General features: G+C 38.7%; 1 pseudogene; it reads left to right on the top strand.

The window, feature by feature from the left end:
- Positions 1–568: 568 nt before the first annotated feature.
- LOC114050402 lies at positions 569–20260 on the top strand (annotated as a pseudogene).
- The last annotated feature ends 447 nt before the right edge of the window (positions 20261–20707 follow it).

The following is a 20707-nucleotide window of genomic DNA, read 5'->3' as shown; positions in this document are numbered from 1 at the left end:
AGGTTGTATGACTATTCATCACTTGTGTTGCAGAGAAGATGGTACTTGAATATAGGTTAGGAATAGGTTGAACTCATTTCAGCTCTGAAATTCTGTGATTCCTTGACACTCTTGTGTTTTATATATGTGGATCATGATTATCCTTAACTTTCACCTGTTAAAGATTTCTGTGATCCTCTGACTTTGAATTGGCATTAACCTTGAAGGCATTCACCTTGAAGGTGAATTTTAGCCTATTATCTGAGCCCAATTTTCTTATGTTACACTTTTCTTCACTGGGAAATCAGCTGCATTAAGGTTGGGTAAGTCTGATAGAACACCAGGAAAAAAGAAGCTATCCCCCTTCTCCTCACCCTAATTGGACTTTAGGATAGAGGGAAAGTTGCCATGCCATGCCATGTACTAGGTGTTCTGCCTTTAGGAGAAGTGGGAAAATATAGCCATCAATCAATATTGATTTCCACATAGCTAGTGTGTGGAGCTCTCAAACAGCAAGGAAGAGGAATTTAAGAGAGAAGTTAAATACTGAGGAACATCTCAGGCTTAACAATTTGACTACACAGTCAACATGAAGGTCATCCTTCTTCTGGGGTTCATCTTCCTCACCATGGCCGTCCATGGTAAGAAAATGGAAAGAAGTGAATTTGTCAAAAGAATAAATGAGCTACATCTGGATACATTGCATGATATTGTCCTGGCTAACTGTAAGTCTGATCTCCCTTGGATCTCCACAGACATTAGGAGAGGATGGCTAAGAATGGGGGTGACAGTTTAAAAGGAATGCACAATTTTTTCTCATATTTTTAAATTTTGGGGTGTTAATATAATTTGAAACAAAAATTTTCAGTTTAAAAACATCACCAGGATGACCCAGAAGCCAATTTTTCATGGGTAAATGTTAGAGGTGGGGATATGGAATTCAAGCCTTATTTAACTTGACCTACTGTCTCCTTCTAAACCATTGTACTAAATCAGCACATTTATTTTCCTATGGGTTTGCATAATCTGAGCTCAAATTTTAGGTTAGACCCTTAGCCATGCTCCTAACATTCCAACTTGCCCCACTTCAACCCTCACTGAAGTCTTACAATATTGAAGAATTGGAGGACTTTCCTTGCTGTTGATGTAGTCACTTAGAGTAGGTGGTATGTCTTAGAAGAGAGTTCAAGATTTTTGGACAAGAACCAGAAATTCTGGTCAAAAAGACCCTTCAGCCTCATCATAGAACATGTGAGGAATGCTCCTGCCATCCACTGTTAAGGGACATAAGCTGGAGATGATTGTTCTCTTCTCTGTCCAATAGCTTTCCAAATTGTTCCAAATTGTTCACCAGAATTATGCAGATAGTTTTCCTAATATTGAGCCAGACTTACATTTCTGGTATGAATCTCACATGATCATATTGTATGACCTTTCTGATATATTGCTGTAATCTCCTTGCTGGCATGAGCAACAGATAGTGAACATGATCAGTCAGGACACAGAACAACTTGTTCAAGGAAGAGCAAAGATCTCAATGTCAAGGAATGGAAGAATATAGGGTGGGGGGCTAATATGAAATACTTACTAATTAACTTTCCAGTCCCTGCCTCATCATTCCTAAGATAAAATAGGCTATCTTTTCTTAGGAGGGTATCATTTCTTAGTCCTTTTGACTGGAATGTAATCAATCAGAAGGAATGGATGCAATCCTTCAAATTTTCTTTTCATTTTACGTAGCTAACTATTCTAGCTTCCATTAATAAATGCCCTTAGGCTAGGGAATGCCTGTAATGGAAATTTTCATCAATTGAGGCAGATCCCATTAGTCCACATTATAGAATCATGGATATAGAGGAGATCTCAGAAGTCATCTAGTTCATCACTAAATACCTGAACACTCACTTCAAACACTAACTATCAGAGATGGTTAAAGTGAGGTCAAGTGAAGTCCAGTGATTTGTCCAAGGTCATACAAGGAGAAGGAAGTGTCCAACATGAGGTTTGAACTTGGGTCTTTCAGCTCCATAATCTCTAAGACATGTAGCTATGCTGCTTTTAGCCCTGACTGTTTTCTGTGACCAGTGAACTGTTATGATTTTCTAAGCTGTTATTCTATGTCATTTTGGTGCACTGACTAGAAGTCAGGGATTGGTGGCAGGGAGACCTGGGTTTAAACCCTTCATCTGTCATGAGCTGACGGTTGAGTGATTGTGCACAAGTCACTTCATTCTGACAATTCCCTAGTCTTTATTTCCTCTTAGTTTGTTTTAAGGATGACTTAACCATATAATAATAACAATAATAATAATTCTTTTGAAAGAAAAAAATAATGAAAAAGGATTTACATTCCTGCCTGACTTGGTTTCTGATTTTTTAATGGATGACCATTAATGTGCTGTCATGGACCTTGCCCCCTGGGGCTGGAGTCAAGACACTTGGCTTTAAGTTCTGACATTAACATAGACTACATGTTTGACTATGGATGATTCACATCTTCTCTCATTTTTCTCATCTGAAAAATGGGGAAACTCCCTGCTTCATTTGTTTATGGAGAGAAAAGCACTTTCTAAGCCTTGATGTGATATAGAAATTCCTATCAGTTTGATTGAAGTACTGTGTTCCACTTAAGTCTGCAAGGAAATGAATGAGAGAACAGGTCTTTCTCTACTGCAGTCCCATTTATCTGACATTTAGTAGAAGAATCTTACAATATTGTTTTTCCTGCCTGAACAAGTCAGATTGGTTCTTTTAGAGAATCAGAACTTGAAACTTGCTTATGACTATTTTCATTTCTCTTTCAGAACTTCTAGAAGATAATCTCATTAAAGGAGTAAACTGTGCAGTGAAGGTTTCAGGTTGAAAAGGTTTTTGGGCATGATATGTTTTAATTCATTATCAATAATGATTCATATCTTTCAGCAATGGGCATGTTCAGTGTGAGAAGGTGTCCAAAGATAAAATAAAGTCAATTCTTTTGTGTATTACATAGCATCAACTGGACTGGTAGAGTATATTCATATTAACAATCATTTAAAACCAATACTCTATAGCGCTACCTCTCCTAAGAAGAATCCTAGGGTTGTGTGGTACTGCTTTCCTAATTGCACAGAAGAACATTATATCACTGTAATAATTTTTGAGCAGGGAAGTGCAATGTTGGAATTGTCCACTAGGAGGCTCTCTACATGAACCATCATTCATTTGATCTTTTCAGTCTTTTTTTCTGGGCTCTACTGGAGATAGCCCTTTGCTAAGAGGCTGCAATATGCATTGTGCTCACCAGAGGGGCCTCAAGCAGAGGATGTTGAGGCTACCCTGCCCACACTCCAGTCATGCTCTAGCTGTATTCATAGCAGAAAGCAGCTAGTATTAAGTTATGCTGGCAGGGTTCAAAACAAGGTCTGAAATGAAATATTGTTCAAAATATTAAAATATGATATTTTGGCCTATACAACTTCATAAGCCCCTAAACCTTTTGAGTTTTGTTAACCCAGTTCACTGCTCATTACACTCCCTCATTCAGAGACTTAAAATCAAATGATTATGTAGTTTATTTCATGCAGAATTAAGCAAAAAATACCTAGCCCAATTTATTCATCTCCAATCCTTTCCAATTGATTGTCTTGTCACCTATATGTGTGAAGCTTAGGGGAATCCCACTCACACTCATGGGAAAGGAACAAGGGTAGGGACATTCCCTCTCCATCTGAGAATCATTATCCAAAGAAAAATTTACTTTCTCCCTCACTATCACAACAGGGTTTATGATCAATGGAAGTTTCATTAACATGGAATCATTTCTCCTGATTGTTTCAGATCTCTAACTCTGTTCTCTGATGGAGACCTCTCTTGGCTGTGCTGGCCTCTACTTGTTGTGCTGTATATCCCATGCCCATGTAGTTTCTTTATGGACCCCCAACTTTTTTTTTCCAGGCAGCTCCTAATTTCTCTACCTGTCCACATGGCCACTCCCTTGCCTTCCTTTTCTATTTCATTCCTCTCCTGGAAGCCAAAATATCAAGTCAACAGAAGGAACAAAGAAAATGCAAAACTAGACTTATTGATGTGTGAATAGCACCCCTTACTCTATTTTACAATTTCTGTTACTTCCCCCCTCCCACTATGAAGTGTAGCAGGACATGAATTTTGCTTGAGAAAGTAATATCTGCAAATCTTCTGGGTTAAAAATCCTCTGCCAATCTGTTTTTGTGGCCGGGAGTCATCTTCATGACTTGAAGGAAAACAATAATTCATGAATGGAATAATGAGCAGAAGCACAAGTGACATAAAATTTCAATCAAAAGGGTATGTGATATTACTACAAGGATCTTAGAAGTTTTTTTTAAAAAGTGCTTATTATGTACCTACTGTGCATAGAGTACTGTACTAGGTGGTGAGAGAGAGAAAAAAAGATTTAATAAGATATAGTCCCTAACCTAATAGAGCTTAGTATCTAAGGGCTGGATTTTGCATAAATATAGCTATATTTGTGCTATATGTATAATACAGCTATAATTCAAAATTATCCTTAAGTCCATAAGTGAGATGCGAACCAAGTACAAAAGGGAGAAATCATTGTTGATTCTGAAGTTCACTGAAAGAAAGAAATAGTGGTTGAGCTGGACATTAAGAGAAGGATTGATGGTGCCAGCTGGTTAGAAATGCAACCTTCTATGTATTAGGAATAGCCAGAGTAGAGTCAGGGCAGGAGAGAAACAGGATATGTCCAGGGAACAGGAAAGAATGGAAATATATTACTTGTGGCAAGTTGTCTATGATGAGATAAGGCTGAAAGAATTGGGAGGCACCAGTTGGGTGCAATAGTGAGCCAGGTTGATTGAATTTGAATGGTATTTGATAGGCAATAAGTAATCATTATGGGACTCATGTCAATAGTCCCACACAGCAAGAATTATTTAGATTCATGCAACCTAGATCTTAGATGCAAATTATCTTAATGTATTTAAAAAGTTAGATTTTAGCTGAGACTTGAAGGAAGTCATAGAAGCCAGGAGTCAGAAACGAGGAGAGAAAGAGAGTTCCTGGCATGGAGGAGAGTCAGAGAAAATATATGCAGCTGAGAAATGGAGTGTCACGTTCAAGGCACAGTTAGGTGACCCATATTACTAGATGGTAGAGTACAGTAGGAGTGTAAGATGTAACAAGACTGGAAAGGTGTGTTTGATCCAGTTTGTAAAAGGCTTTAAATAACCAAAAGATAATTTTATTTTTAATCCTGGAGGTAATTTGGAAACACTGGAGTTGTTGACTGGATAGGGAGTGACCCGATAAGATTTGTGTCTTAGGAAGATCTTTTTAGAGTTGAATGGAGGATGGACTGGAATGGGGAGACACTTCTGGTAGAGAGAACATCCAAAAGGCTATTGTTGTAATACAGATGTGAGGTGATTAGAACCTGTACCTGGATGATGGAAATGTCAGAATAGATTGAGGAACACACAGGAGAGATATTACCAGGGTGGAAAATGGATGTTTTGGCAGTTGATTAGATACGGGGAATGAGATGGATTGAGGAGTTAAAATTCACTCCTAGGTTGAAAGCATGAGTAAATAGGATTCTGGTATCTTCTACAATAAAAAGGACTGGTGTTGCATAGGATGGAGCTCCTTCAGGTGCTACTAATATGTTTTGAATAGATTTCTTCAACATTGGGTAATGTGTTTGGTAGGTACAATTCATAAAATTCATTTTAGTAACCAATGGTACTGTACTAGATGCTTGAGATAAACTCTACCTTCAAGAAGCTTACAACAAAATAGGAAGGAAAAGACAGGTATTCAAATGTTTATGAAAGAAGGCAAAATGTGCTAGATATAAAGGAGCCATACAGAGAAAAATGTTAGTTGAAACTTGAAGAGAGAGATTACTTGGGTGGATAGTGAGATACTTCAGGGAGGAGGTGACATGGGATGAGCCTTGATGGAGAGGGGGGATTTTATTTGGTGTAAATAGCAGGAAAGAGGTGAGTGACCATTCTGTGTCTGGGGGACACCATTTTTTTTAGTAAGACAATTGGGGTTAAGTGACTTGCCCAGAGTCACACAGCTAGTGAGTGTTATGTTTCTGAGGTAGGATTTGAAATCAGGTTCTCTAGACTCTAGGGCCAGTGCTCTATCCACTGCACCACCTAGCTGCTCCTGACATCACTTTTTGAAGCACAGAGATGGTAGATATTCAGACAAGAATGGGAGACACCAAAGAGTATGATTTGGTCGGAACATAGAATAATGGATTCATTTGTTGGTTGCCTCAACACTAAGAATCAAAGAAGTTTCAGACTTGGTAGAAACTTTTGAAATCCAACAGCCCAATCCTCTTTTTAAAAATTACAAAGTCAAGACTTCTATTAGGACAATTTTTATGCTCTTTTTCTGTTTTGAAATAGATAATTGGTATTCATAAATATTACCCCATGTCTACATATTCATGAATGTCAAAAATGAACTTTTATCCAAGGATAGTGTTCCTCACTTTTTCATTGCTTTATCTCCTTTCTCTGCAGGTCAAGCTGCATACCAAATTGTAGAATAAGAGATGTTTCCAAATATCTCAAAGGTTGCCATCTATAACCTGCACATTTAGGTCCTTCAACTCATCATGATTCCTCTTTCTTTAAAGGAACTTTATCAAATCTAATATTGTATTTTTTCTTTTAAAAATCATTTTCTAAAATAAATTGGGTACAGAGTGAAGAAACTAATTTTTAAAAGACAATGTTTAATAATAGTTTAGATTCTGGCTACATTTTTTAGTTTTCCAGGAACACTCAAACTAAAAGGAAACTTGTCTACTTATAACATCATCCTCCATAATATTCAGGTTTGGATGTGGAGAGACAATTTAATATCATGACTACAGAAAATCTTTAGTTCCTGAAAAAACAAGTACAGAGACCACATCTCAAAGTAAATGTGTGTAAGGTGAAATCCTGACCAGGTAGGGTCTTTCAATGGTCTCTCTTCAGAAATCAGTGGAAACTACTAAAAAGGAGACATATGTGTACCTTCATTAGGCAACCATGTAATGTAAATTGTGAAAAGAGACTGATTACATTCAAGAATCACATCTGAATTCAATTGATACAGACATACATATTGATATGTTTATATGCATTTTTCTCAAAATTATGATCTTTTGCTGAAATTTAATCTTAGAAATGTTATTCTGGAGAAATATTCAGTGCCCATATCCAGGCCTTGCATATTTAATAAAACTGAAAATATTATGAATCTTGCTATATAGATAGGGTCAAATACCAATCAAAATAGCAAAGTAATGATTTACAGATCTAGACAAAATAAGAAAAAACAACTTGGAGAAAGGAAATAATCTAGAATGTCAAGGGAAATATTTTTTAAATGGTAAAAAATGAAGTAAGAATAGCATTTTCAGACCTCCAACTGTATTATGAAATAGGAATTATCAAAGTTATTTGGTACTGGTTACATAGTAGAAAAGTAAATGATGTGAGGTTTGAATGAGTAGATAGAGAGAAACAGACAGTTAGAGAGACAAACAGATAGTTAGATATAGACACTGATATACCTATAGGTATATACACATTGCAAACCTTAAAAGTATATCAGTGCAACAGATGAGACAAAAAGAATCAGAAATAAGTGAATTCAACAACTCATGTTCTAAGATCTTAAGACCTTTTGATTCTGATTTAATGATGCAAGAGTATATCTATTCTTCTCAGCTTTATATACTCTTAAAATCTGATAGGCTTAGGCCCTATTCTTCTTGATTCCAGGATCATGGCCTTCAACAACAGACCTCTACTTGAGGGATCAGGGCGAAAGACTCAGATGCCCGATTTCTTACTTTTAGTATCTCATCTATGGACTGTTAGCACTCAGCTCAATATCACTTCTTTCCTAGCACTTGAAAGACAACAGACTTTACTCTTAGTCATATCCAAACTCTTAAAGGAAAGAGCTCCAGTAAATACAAACCCACCTTGTATGACCTGCCAACTCCTACCACCTCCTCTCCCAAGCCCAGTTACACAGAAATAGTAACTGCCTAAATAAAAACATCTCTCTCCCCTGCTACCTGTCCCCACTCTCTCATTCTCACCTGCCCCAGGATGGCCCCTCTCAACCCAAAATTCAACTCTGTCTACTGTTTTCCTAGAAAATTTCTTCTGGAATTTTCTTTCATTTGATCATTTACAAACTTCCCTTCATCTTACACCTTCACCTCTCATATTCCTTCCATGTTCTAGGAATCACAGAACATTTCCAGAAGACACTGTATCCCTGGCCTCCCTCTCTCCTACTGGATGGACCTCCTCATATACTCCCCACACTGGACCAGAAGGAGTTATCCTCTTTGTTCAACATTGCAAATTTCAGACCCTACCACTGCCATCACTCCACAAACCCTCCTCCTTTAAAGGTTACTCTATCCTCACTGATCCCTCAAAGCAGATTCTGCTCCAAGTTATCTATCAACCCTATGGCTATCTGGATGGGAGAATGAAGAGGAAACAGATTAAGAAATAATGCTAATACAAGAAATAATATCAATACAACATTCTTTGAAAAAATCTAAAATATGTCTACCTATAACCAATTATTATTCCACCCTTCTCTGTACTTTATTCTCCTGGGGAGATGTCTAATAAATTCTTGTTAAATTGTTGAATTAGATGGGATTACTATACCATTGATCTTTGAAAGATTGTGCAGAACAAAAAAAAAGTGACCACAGTACTGAGGAAGAACAAATGTCTTGATTTGGAAAGAGGAGAATATGGGACAGGCAAACATTCTTTGTCTCCATGGGAATCTCCAGTCTCTCCTCTCAGTGTTCTGCAGGCTCTCATGCTTGCTCTGACTTCATTTTCCTCCTTTCCTAATCTCAACCCTGCCAGTTCAACTGTACCTTCTGATACCTTGATCCCTTATTTTATCAGTATTCATGCCTTATGAAATCCCAACCCTTGGTCACTGCCCTGCCCTCAGCCTCCCTTCTCTTTTCTTCACTCCCACTGACTTGCTATTGCTAGAGGAGGTTACATGACCAGGGTGACTGGGTCCAATTCAAATGTATGTGAATCTCAACTGGGTGTTCAATACAGTAAAGCAACCCTTTTACTCTTCTCAAATTAATTCTCTTTTACATTCCCCAGAGCAGCTATTCTCAACCTTCTCTTCTCTGCTCAAGCCTGCCACACCACCTCCTCCTCCCTCTATTTCTATAAAGTACCTTGTCTTATACCTTAATGAGAAAATAGAAGTCAATCACCCAAACTCTTTCTTCTCCCTTTTTCCACGTCTCCTTATTCCATGTCACCTTTCCTCACTTTCTCCTTAATTCCAATTTCTTTTTTAAAATTTTTTTTATTCATTATATTACCCAGGGAAAGGTCACCCTTCAAAATTGCAGAGCAGTCCACGCTGAGTTGAAAGCAGAAAAGTTTTATTAGGAAGAAAATCAGACAGCAATGCAGAGGCACGCCTGTATAAAGGAGGCCACAGCCCAGTAGAGGCAGGGGAGATTTATGCTTGAATACCACAAAGGGAAGTTTTGGGGAGTGTTTGGGGAAAAGAATGGAGAGTCTTTCCCAGGACCAGGTGGGACCCAGAGGCAGGATATTTTGTAGAAACCATTGACCTCAAGGTTGGTTTGGGCCAGGTTGTGGGGCCACAGCTCATCAAGGTCAACCAGAGGACACAAGCAAACATGCTTGTCTGGGATTGAGCAAGACTTTGGCAAACTGAAAGCTTCTGATCGGCGCCTTTCAGCAGACAGTCTTCCCCTGTCTCCAGTGTACCTGCCTGGTAAGGTAACATAGAAAGTAGACATATTAATCTCAGGGATACTTCCACATTTTTAAACTTATATAGAAAAGAGAAAATACAGATAACATTTCCATGTATACAACAAAACATTAAGAGAAGATTCAGTAGAAAAACCATCAATCCATTTCAAACTGATTATTTTGTCATGAAAAAATGGTGTAATAAACATGACAGATGGTTGTTGAAGCTACCCAGCTTTTCTGTGCTTCCTTCTAAGTGTTCTTTTGTTCTCTTATGTACCATTTTTCTCCCTCCCTCCCCACTCTGCCCCTAGAGAAGACTATACATTACACACACACACACACACACACACACACACACACACGTAGACATAGCTATACACACATATACATATGAAACTATACTATACATAATTCTATTTGTCAGTTCCTTCTCTTCAGGTATCTTCCTTCATAGGTCCATTGTAATTGGTTTGAGTGTTTATGATACTCAAGATGAATTAATCATTCAAAGTTGTCCCTAGGACAGTATTTCTGTTACTTTGTGCATCTTTCTCTTTATACTGCTTATTTCACTTCTTATTTTTTCTTGCAAGACCTTTCATGTTTTTCTAAAATGAACCAGCTCATGATTTCTTATAGCACAGTGGTATTCCATCAAAATCATATACCACAAGTTGTTTAGCCTTTCCCCAATTGAAGGGCATCTATCATTGTAGCCAATCTGATAGGTATACGATGATACCTCAAAGTTGTTTAATTTAGGGATGATTAAGAGCATTTTTCTAATTAAAGCCATCTATAGTCATATGAAAAGATGCACTAAATCACTATGGATTAGAGAAATGCAAATCAAAACAACTCTGAGGTACCACATCACACCTATCAGAATGGCCAACATGACAAAATTGGAAAATGATAAATGTTGGAGAAGATGTGGGAAAATTGGAACACTAATGCATTGTTGATGGAGTTGTGAAATGATCCAACCATTTTGGAGAGCAATGTGGAACTATGCCCAAAGGACTATAAAAATGTGCATACCCTTTGACCCAGCAGTAGCACTTCTAGGGCTATACCCCAAAGAGATCACACAAATGAGAAAAGGACCTACATGTACAAAAATATTCATAGCAGCTCTTTTTGTAGTGGCAAAGAATTGTAAATTGAGAGGATGCCCATCAATTGGGGATTGGCTGAGCAAGTTGTGGCATATGAATGTGATGGAATACTATTGTGCTATAAGAAATGATGAACAGCCTGACTTCAGAAAAACCTGGAAAGGCTTGTATGGTCTGCTGCTGAGTGAAGTGAGCAGAATCAAGAGAACGTTGTACACAATAATAGCCACGTTGTGTGATGACTAATATTGATAAACTTAACCCTTCCTGGCAATACAAAGATCTAAGACATCTCTAGAGGCCTTGTGATGGAAAATGCTATCCACATCCAAAGAAAGAACTATGGAAGTCGAATTGCTATTTTTTTTTCTCTTCTGTTGAGTTTTGTTTCCTCTTTCTGATGGTTCCTCCTATTGGTTTTAACTTTTACTTACAACATCACTAATGTGAAAATATGTTTAATAGGAATGCAAATGTACAGCCTATATCAGATTGTGCACCGTCTTGGGGAGGGTGGTGGGGAGGAAGGGGGAGAAAAATTTTCAACTCAAAAGCATATGGAAGTGATTTGATAAATCAAAATAAATTAATTAAAAACAGATTATTTTTCCATAGGACCATATATAAAGTTTGGGTTTATTCTTTGAAAAACTGTTCCTATTTCTTTCTTTCTTGTCTTTTCTTTTCTTTCTTTCTTTCTTTCTTTCTTTCTTTTTTTTTACTATTTATCCATTGGGGAATGACTCATATGCTTATACATTTGACAAGTTTCTTTACATATTTGAGAAGTAAGTACTATATCTGAGATACTGTCTATGAAATTCCCCCTGGGCCCTAATTTTCTTCTTTCCTTCTAATCTCAGATTTTTTTACAATTTCTGATGAAAAAGTGTTGGCTTTGAGAAGGTTGTATCTCTTACAAAAGTTCAAGTTTTTTTTTTCACAGAACTGAAAAATTCTGGCCCAAAAGACTCTTCTGCCACTTTCTACAGCTGATCAGAAAATGCTCCTATATTTCAATGTAGAAGGGTTGAAACTAGAGGTAATTTCCTCCATCCCTGTCTAATACTGTCATTGCATGGTCACCCATAGTATTTATGTATAAATAGAGAGTGAACTTCAGGAATCCCCTTTCCCCCCATATTTTTAAACTTCAGCATGTGAGAAAAGAACCTTTGGACTAATGGCTGAAACTAACATGAAACTGAAACAGTACCAAGTTAAGGGGACCATTAAACCCCTCGCTAAGAATGAACCCTTTCAGGGCAGCTAGGTGGCACAGTGGATCTCTCACTGGCCCTGGAGTCCAGAGGACCTGAGTTCATATCCAGTCTCAGACCAGACACTTGATACTTATTAGCTGTGTGACCCTGGCAAATCACTTAACCCCAGTTGCTTCATATAAAAAAAAAGAAAAAAAAAAGGAATGAATCCTTTGATCTTGGTGAGAAATATTCCCTCCAAAGAGAGGGTAGACAGTATGCAGTATGAATTTGGTCACTGGCTTAATTCCCTGGAGAGTACAGAATATTCCTAGGGTTATAGATCTATAACTGAAAGAGACCTTGGAGGTCATTCATTACAACCTACTCATTAAGCTCTCCTGATAAGAATCCTAAGATTGTGTACTGCTGCTTTCCTAATTCTACAGAAGGACAATATATTTTGGTAATCATTATCCTGCAATGAAGTACAAAGTTGGAATTGCCCACAAGGAATCTCAGTACTTGAAACATGATCTTGTAAATCCTTTTCTTCTGGGCTCTACTGGAGATAACATTTTCCTAAGAGGGTGTAATATGCATCCTGGTCACCAGAAGGGGCTCAGGCAGAAGATGTTGAGGCTACTCTGCCCTCTCTCCAGTCAAGCTCTGGAGTGTTCTCAGCACAAAGCAGCTAGTAATAAGCTCATGCTGGCAGGGTTCCAAAAAGTGGCCTGAAATGAGATATTGTTCAAAATGTTAAAATATGAGGTCTGTGGCCTATACCACTTCATGCTCCCTTAGACCTTTTGAGTTTTGTTCTCCCAGTTCACTGTCTACTGCATCCCTTAATTCAGAGATTTAGAATCAAATGATTATGGAGTTTATTTTGTATAAAACAAAGCAAAAAACATTGAACTTGATTTATTCTTCTCTAATCAATTCCAATTGATATCCCTGCCACCTTTACGGGTGCAGCTGGGGAGAATCTCACTCACACACGTGAGAAAGGAACAATGGTAAGAGGCATTCCTTCTCCATCTGACAATCGTGATCAAAAGAGGTCTACTTTTTCCCTCACTAGTACTACAGCATTTATGATAGATGGAAATCTCATGAACATAGGATCATTTCTCCTGATTGCTTCAGATCTCTATCTCTGCTCTCCAATGGAGACCTTTCTTTTCAGTGCTTGCCTCCATAAATCCCATGCTCAGAGAGTCTCCTTTGGAGCCCCAACTTTTTTCCAGGGCAGCTCCTGATTTCCCTACCTGTCCATCTGACTGCCACCTTCTTCTTCCTTCCTGTTTCCCTCCTTTCCTGGAAGTCCAAATATCAAGGCAACAGAAGGAACAAAGAAAATGAAAAATTGACTTCTTGGTGTGTGAATAGCACCATTTATGCTATTTTATGGTTTCTGTGACCACCCCCTCTCACCCCATGAATTATTGAGCAATCAATTTTCCCCGTGAAAGCAATATTTCAAAATCCTCTTGGGGAAAAATCACATGCCAATCTGTTTTTGTGGCAAGGAATCATCTCTCCAAGCCCCAAAGGAAATCATTAACTTAGAGACGAAATAGCAGACAGGAGCACAGATTGCACAAAAATTTAATCAAAACATTTTACAACATAACTATATGGGTCTTCAAACTTTTAGAAAAAAAGAGCACTTATTATATACCTACTGTGAACAGAGCACAGTGTTAAGGGTTGAGAGAGAAAAAAGATTAAATAATGCACAGTCCCTCTGAGTTCATGGAGCTTAGGATTTAAGAGGTGAATTTGCCATCAACCCAGTTAGGTATAATTCAAAATGATAGCAAAGAGCAGAAGTGAGATGCAAACAAAGTACAAAGTGGAGAAATCATTGCTGATTCTGGAGTTCACTGAAAAAAAGAAATGATGATTCAGCTGTTGTTCTTGTTGTTGCTGTTTGTCTTTCTTTCTCCAAGAGGACAACGGCATCAGGAAAGTGATGCCCTGACTTGCAAGTGAATTGGATTTAAGTGAGGGAGGGCTGTGCAAAGTCACCATCCTCACTTTCTCCCTCAGAGCCATCTGGGTTCAGCACCAAGGTATAGATCAGGACAACTGGAGATTGCCCTGGATGCAGGGGGGCGGGGCTTGGTCTTTTTAATCTCAGATGTTTCCCAAGGCCCAGCTTGACTCAGGCAATGTCCTTTCCATCAACTAAAGTTAGGTAAGAAATGAAACAATGAATAGCCTTTTATACCTGATCAAAAAATTCATTTTGAGAGGAGAAGAACCTCAGGGTTTCTGGCCAAAACAGAAACAAGTGCTATTTACATTTACTCTGAGCCAATCAGGGCCCCAGCAATGACCTAGCAGTGAGACTTGGGCTTGGACCTATTGTTGGCCAATCAATGAAAGCCAGAGTGAATTGGTTTAAGGCATGGTCCTTAAAAAAATCTAGCATGTAAACCCCAAGATATCTTGTGAGGTTTCAGTCATCAAAATTTATTTTGCTTTGGGCACAGCACCTGCAGGCCAGGGTATGAGATCCTTTGTGGCCAGATGGAGAGGAAGGAGGAAAGGAAACAAAGGACAGGAGAGGAGAGGAGAGGAGAGGAGAGGAGAGGAGAGGAGAGGAGAGGAGAGGAGAAGTAAGAAGAGGAGAGGAGAGGAGAGGAGAGCAGAGAGGAAACAAAAAGAGGAAGAAAGAAGGGAGCAAGGGAGGAGCTGTGTTGCAAAACAAGAATTGACTGGTTGGGTATCCAGTGGGACAGCACCTACTACTCGCAGGTTGTTGTTTGTCCTTTGTTCTTGAAGACGACCATGGCATCAGGAAGATGATGCCATGACTTGCAATGAACTGGATTTAAGTGAGGGAGATTTTATGCAAAGTCACCAGCCTCACTTTCTCTTCTGAAGCCATCTGGATCCAGTGGTGAGATATAAATCACAGTAACTGGAGATGGCCACTGGTGGTGCAGCTGGACCTTAAGGAAAGGATAGGTGGGATCAAATGGTGTGAAATGCACCATTCTCTCATCAGGAATCATCTGAGTAGAATGTGAGCAGGACAGCAACAGGATATATACAGGAAAAAGTTAGGGATTGAAGTGTACTATGTGAGGTAAGTTGGCTATGATATGATAAGACTGAAAGCATTGGGAGGTACCAGTTGGGAGGGAATAGAGAGCCAGTCTGCATTTGAATGTTATTTGGTCAGCAATAAGTAATCATTATGGGACTCACACCAATAGTCCTATACAAGAAGAATTATTTAGATTCATGACAATCTAGAGCTTAGATGCAATTTCTCTTAATGTATTCAGAAAGTAAGGCTTTGACTGAGACTTGAAGGAAGTCAGAGAATTGAGGAGGCAGAAATGAGGAGGGAGAGACTTCCTGACAGGGGAGAGAGCCAGAGAAAATGCTATGTTGTTTAGAGATGGAGTGCCTTGTTCAAGGCACAGTTGGGAGGCCGGTGTCATCCTATGGTAGAATACAGCAAGCAGTGCAAGGTGTAAGACGATTGGCTAGTTGGGTTTAGTCTAGGTTATAAAATGCTTTCAATGCTCAAGAGAGGATTTTGGATTTGATCCTGGAGGTATTTTGGAATCACTGGAATTGTTGATTGGACAGGGGGTAACATTGTGAAACTTGTGTTTTAGGAAGATCTTTTTGACAATTGAATAGAGGATGGATTGTAAAGGGGAGACACTTATGGGAGGGAGACCAACCAAAAGGTTGTTGTTATAATCCAGGTGTGAGGTGATAAGTACCTGCAACCAGATAATGGAAGTATCAGAATAAAGAAGAGGACATATGCAGGTGGTATTACAAGGATGAAAAAGAGATGACTTGGAACCTGATTTGATTTGGGAATGAGAAGGAGTGAGGGGTCAGCAATCACTTTTGGGTTGAAAGCTTGGGGAGGATTGTGATATCCTCTATAATAATAAGGGCTGGTGTTGGGTAGGGTGGAGGAAAGCTCCTTAAAGTGCATTAAGATGTTTTGAATTGAACTCTTCAGTATTGGGTACTGTGTTTGGTCGATACAGTTTATAAAATTCATTTCAGTAACAAGAGGCGAAAAGATGTTGAGATAAACTCTGCCTCCAAGAAATTCACAACCAAACAGGAAGGAAAAGACAAGTATTTAAATGGTTAGGAAACAAAGCAAACTGTGCCAGATATAAAGGAGACATGCAGAAAAAATATTAGTTGAAAATTGAAGAGAGAGAGATCACTTTCACTTGGATAGATCTTGAGGAGCTTCAGGAAAGAGGTGACAGGGGATAAACTTTGAAGGAGAGGGGGTATTTTATGTGGTGAAAATGACAGGGCAGAAGTGAATGATTGTTCTATGCATGGGAGACACCATTTGCAAAAGCAAAGAGATGGTAGACATTGGGAAAAGAACAAGAGATACTGAAGAGTCTCATTTGGTCAAAAGATAGAATAATGGATTCATTTACCAGTTGCCTCAACACTAAGAATCATGGAAATTTCGATCCTGGTAGAAACTTTTGACATCCAATAGCCCAATGTCCTTTTTAAAAATGTGAAAGCCTAGTTTGTGTCTTATTGTTTTCCAGTTTTTCCAGAAGGTTTTATCAAATAGTGAGTCCTTATCCCCAAAACTGGGGTCTTTGGGTTTATCAAACACTAGGTTACTATGGCCATTGACTACAGTGTTTTGTGTATCTCATCTATTTCACTGAGCCACCACTCTATTTCTTAGCCAGTAGCAATTAGTTTTAATGATTGCTGCATTGTAGCATATAGTTAGAGATCTGGTCCTGTTAGGCCATGTGCTCCATGTCTGATTTTATTGGGAAAGCTTGAAGCTTATCCTCATTACAGATAATGCTTGCTGATGGTTTTAAATTGCATTCTTGCAATTTCCAATTCTTTGCCCCGAGAAAGAGAGATACTATAAAAATCCCATTCACATTCAAAATTATAATAACTATTCATTAATTTCTATCCCTCTTATTTTTACTCAGTTTTCTTTCTCTCTTTTTACCCTATCCCTGTTACCTCATCTTTCCCCTCATCCTCTCATTCCCTATGCCACCCACAACCTCAAGAGTGCCCCCTACACTCTCTTCCCACCCTTCCAGTCCCAATGTACACAGCCCTCCAAAAGTCCCTCTCTGATCTTCTCCCCCCACCCTCCCAAATCACTATCCATCGACTACTCTAAAAGTCTCTCCCCAACACTGTCCCCCGGCTCTCTCATCTCTCTACATGTTCAGAAGTCTTCTACACCCTTCCAGATGTGGACATTGTTTCCTCTTCTACATAGATGAGAGTAAGTTTCCAACATGACTAGCCCTTCAACCCCACCTGCTTCCTCTGTGTTAGTTCTTCCTTTTAAGCCCCATTTTTATAATGTAATTGCTCCCTTTTACATTTTACCACCCAATTTTGTATTTAGAATCACCCCAATCACACACAACTCATCCCCAACCTTTTGTTCAGACTACCTTAATAATGATGACAGCTTTAGGAACACTGTTAATATATTCATATATATGAAAAATAAACAGTTTGACCTTATTGATTCCCTTACAATTAGTCTTTAATGTTTTTATTACGTTTCTTCTGGATCTTTTATATTGAATTTTCCACTGAGTTCTGGCCTTTATGTTCTAAATACCTGAACATCTAAATACCTGAACACTCACTTCAAACACTAACCATCAGAGATGGTTAAAGTGAGGTCCGGTGAAGTCAAGTGATTTGTCCAAGGTCCTACAGGGAGGAGGAAGTGTCCAATGTGAGGTTTGAACTTGGGTCTTTCAGCTCCAGAATCTCTAAGACACGTAGCTATGCTACTTCTACCCCTGACTGTTTTCTGTGACCAGTGAGCCAAGTAGTGTTTTTCCAAGCTATTGTTCTGTGTGGTAGGTCATTTCAGTGCACTGGCTAGAAGCCAGGGATTGGTGGCAGGAAGACCTGGGTTTAATCATTCATCTGTCACTAGCTTACATGCATCACCAATACTCACTGAAGCCTTACAAGATTGATGAATTGGAGGGCTTTACCTGTTGTTCATGTAGTCACTCAGAGAAGGTGGTATCTCTTAGAAGAGAGTTCAAGGTTTTTTTTTTTTAAACAAGAGCCAGATATTCTGGCCAAAAAGATCCTTCTGCCTCTGTGTACAACACATCAGGAGTGCTCCTGCCCTCCAGTGTTGAGGGACAAAAGCTGGAGATGATGGTTCCCATCTCTGTCTAACAGCTTTTGGGGTAAAGTTCCAAATTGTTCACCAGAATTATACAGATAGTTTTCCTCATATTGAGCCAGACTTACATTTCTGGTATGAATCTCACATGATCATATTGTATGACCTTTCTGATATATTGCTGTAATCTCCTTGCTGGCATGAGCAACAGATAGTGAACATGATCAGTCAGGACACAGAACAACTTGTTCAAAGAAGAGCAAAGATTTCAATGTCAAGGAATGGAAGAATATAAGGTAGGGGGCTGAGAGGATATCAGTGATAAAGAGGATTACATCAATTCAGGTGAATGGATTTTACTAGACAAATATGATTGGATATGAAATAATCACTATTAAAATAAATCATTCACGGGGGCGTGCTTGGCAGAAGCATTGAGCAATTTGAACACCACAGCTACACACTACCACCCTGAAGATCAAAGCACTAATTTGGGGTATTTCAGACCAACAGTGGCTACTGGTGCGATGATGGCAAGACACCAAATGCATTGAACAGATGTGGAGTCAAGTGCTCAGATAAGAGCAACCTTATGGGTTTAGGGAACAATGACAGGGCTCAAAAAGTAAGTAGCTATGCATATTAAAAACTTACAGAAAGGAAGAAGCTTCAGAAGGCTAATAAGAAAGTCCCAGTTTCTAATTAACTTTCCAGTCCCTGCCTCATCATTCCCAAGCCAAAATAAGCTATCTTTTCTTAGGAGAGCATCATTCCTTAGTCCTTTTGACTGGAATGTAATCAATCAGAAGGAATGGACACAATCCTTCAAATTCTCTTTTCATTTTAGGTAGCTACCTAAAGGAGTTTCCACCATACATGCCCTTAGGCTAGCAAATGCCTGTAATGGAAATTTTCATCCATTGAGGCAGATCCCATTAGTCCACATTATAGAATCATGGATGTAGAGGAGGTCTCAGAAGCCATCTACTTCATCACCCATACTTCAGAGATGGGTAAAGTGAGGTCCAGTGAAGCCAAGCGATTTGTCCAAGGTCACACAGGGAGGAGGAAGTATCCAATGTGAGGTTTGAACTTGGGTCTTTCAGCTCCAGAATCTCTGACTAAGACATGTAGCTATGCTGCTTCTAGCCCTGTTTTCTGTGACCAGTGAGCCAAGCAATGTTTTTCCAAGCTATTGTTCTGTGTGGTAGGTTATTTCAGTGCACTGGCTAGAAGCCAGGGATTCACCAATCCCTGGCAGGAAGACCTGGGTTTAATCCTTCATCTGTCACTAGCTTACAGCTGAGTGATCTTGAACAAGTCACTTCATTCTGACAATTCCCTACTCTTTATTTCCTCTTAGCCTGTTTCAAGGATGACTTAACCACATAATAATAACAATAATAATAATTCATGGCCCATTTTAGTTTGAAAGAAAAAATAACGAAAAAGGATTTCCAGTCCTGCCTGACTTTGTTTCTGATTTTTTAATGGATGACCCTCAACATGCTGTCATGGATTCTGCCCCCTGGGCCTGGAGTCAAGACTCTTGGCTTTAAGTTCTTACATTAACATTGACTATGTGTTTGCCTATGGATGATTTACATCTTCTCTCATTTTTCATATCTTAAAAATGGAAATGACTGCCTGCTTCCTATGGTTATGGAGAGAAAAGCACTATTTAAGCCTTGATGAGATATAAAAATTTTAGTCAGTTTGATTGAAGTGCTGTGTTCCACTTAAGTCTGCAAGGAGACGAATGAGAGAACAGGTCTTTCTCTACTGCAGTTCCATTTATCTGACATTTAGTACAATAATCTTACAATATTTTTTTCCTGCTTGAACAAATCAGATTAGTTCTTTTAGAGAATAAGAACTTGAAACATTTCTCTTTCAGAACTTCTGGAAGATAATATCATTAAAGCGATGAACTGTGCAGCAAAGATTGCAAGTCAAAAAGATTTTCGGACATGGCATGTTTCCCTTAGCTGTAAATAATAATGCATACCTTTCAGTGATGGGAATGTTCAGTGTGAGAAGGTGTTCAAAGACAAAATAAAGTAAATACTTTTGTGTCTTACATGGCATCAACTAGGCTGGTAGAGTGTATTCATATTAATGATCATTTTTTAAATTAATTTATTTTGATTTATCAACAATCACATCCATAAACTTTTGAGTTTTACATTTTCCTCCCCCTCCCTCCTCACCCCCCTCTCCAAGATGGCATGCATCTGATATAGGCTATACATATACCTTCCTATTAAACACATTTTCACATTAGTAATGTAAGTAAGAATTATAACCAATAGGAGGAACCACCAGAAAGAGGAAACAAAACACAACAGAAGAAAAAAAAATAGCAAATAGTATGCTCCCATTTGCATTCCAATTCCATCATTCTTTCTTTGAATGTGGATAGCATTTTCCATCATGAGACCTTTG

The sequence above is a fragment of the Vombatus ursinus genome, unplaced genomic scaffold (assembly GCF_900497805.2).
Source record: "Vombatus ursinus unplaced genomic scaffold, bare-nosed wombat genome assembly UNPS02003292.1, whole genome shotgun sequence".
In the NCBI taxonomy this organism is placed as follows: Eukaryota; Metazoa; Chordata; class Mammalia; order Diprotodontia; family Vombatidae; genus Vombatus; species Vombatus ursinus.
The sequence above is the reverse complement of the archived record's forward strand: the minus strand, read 5'-3'. Positions and strand labels throughout refer to the sequence as shown.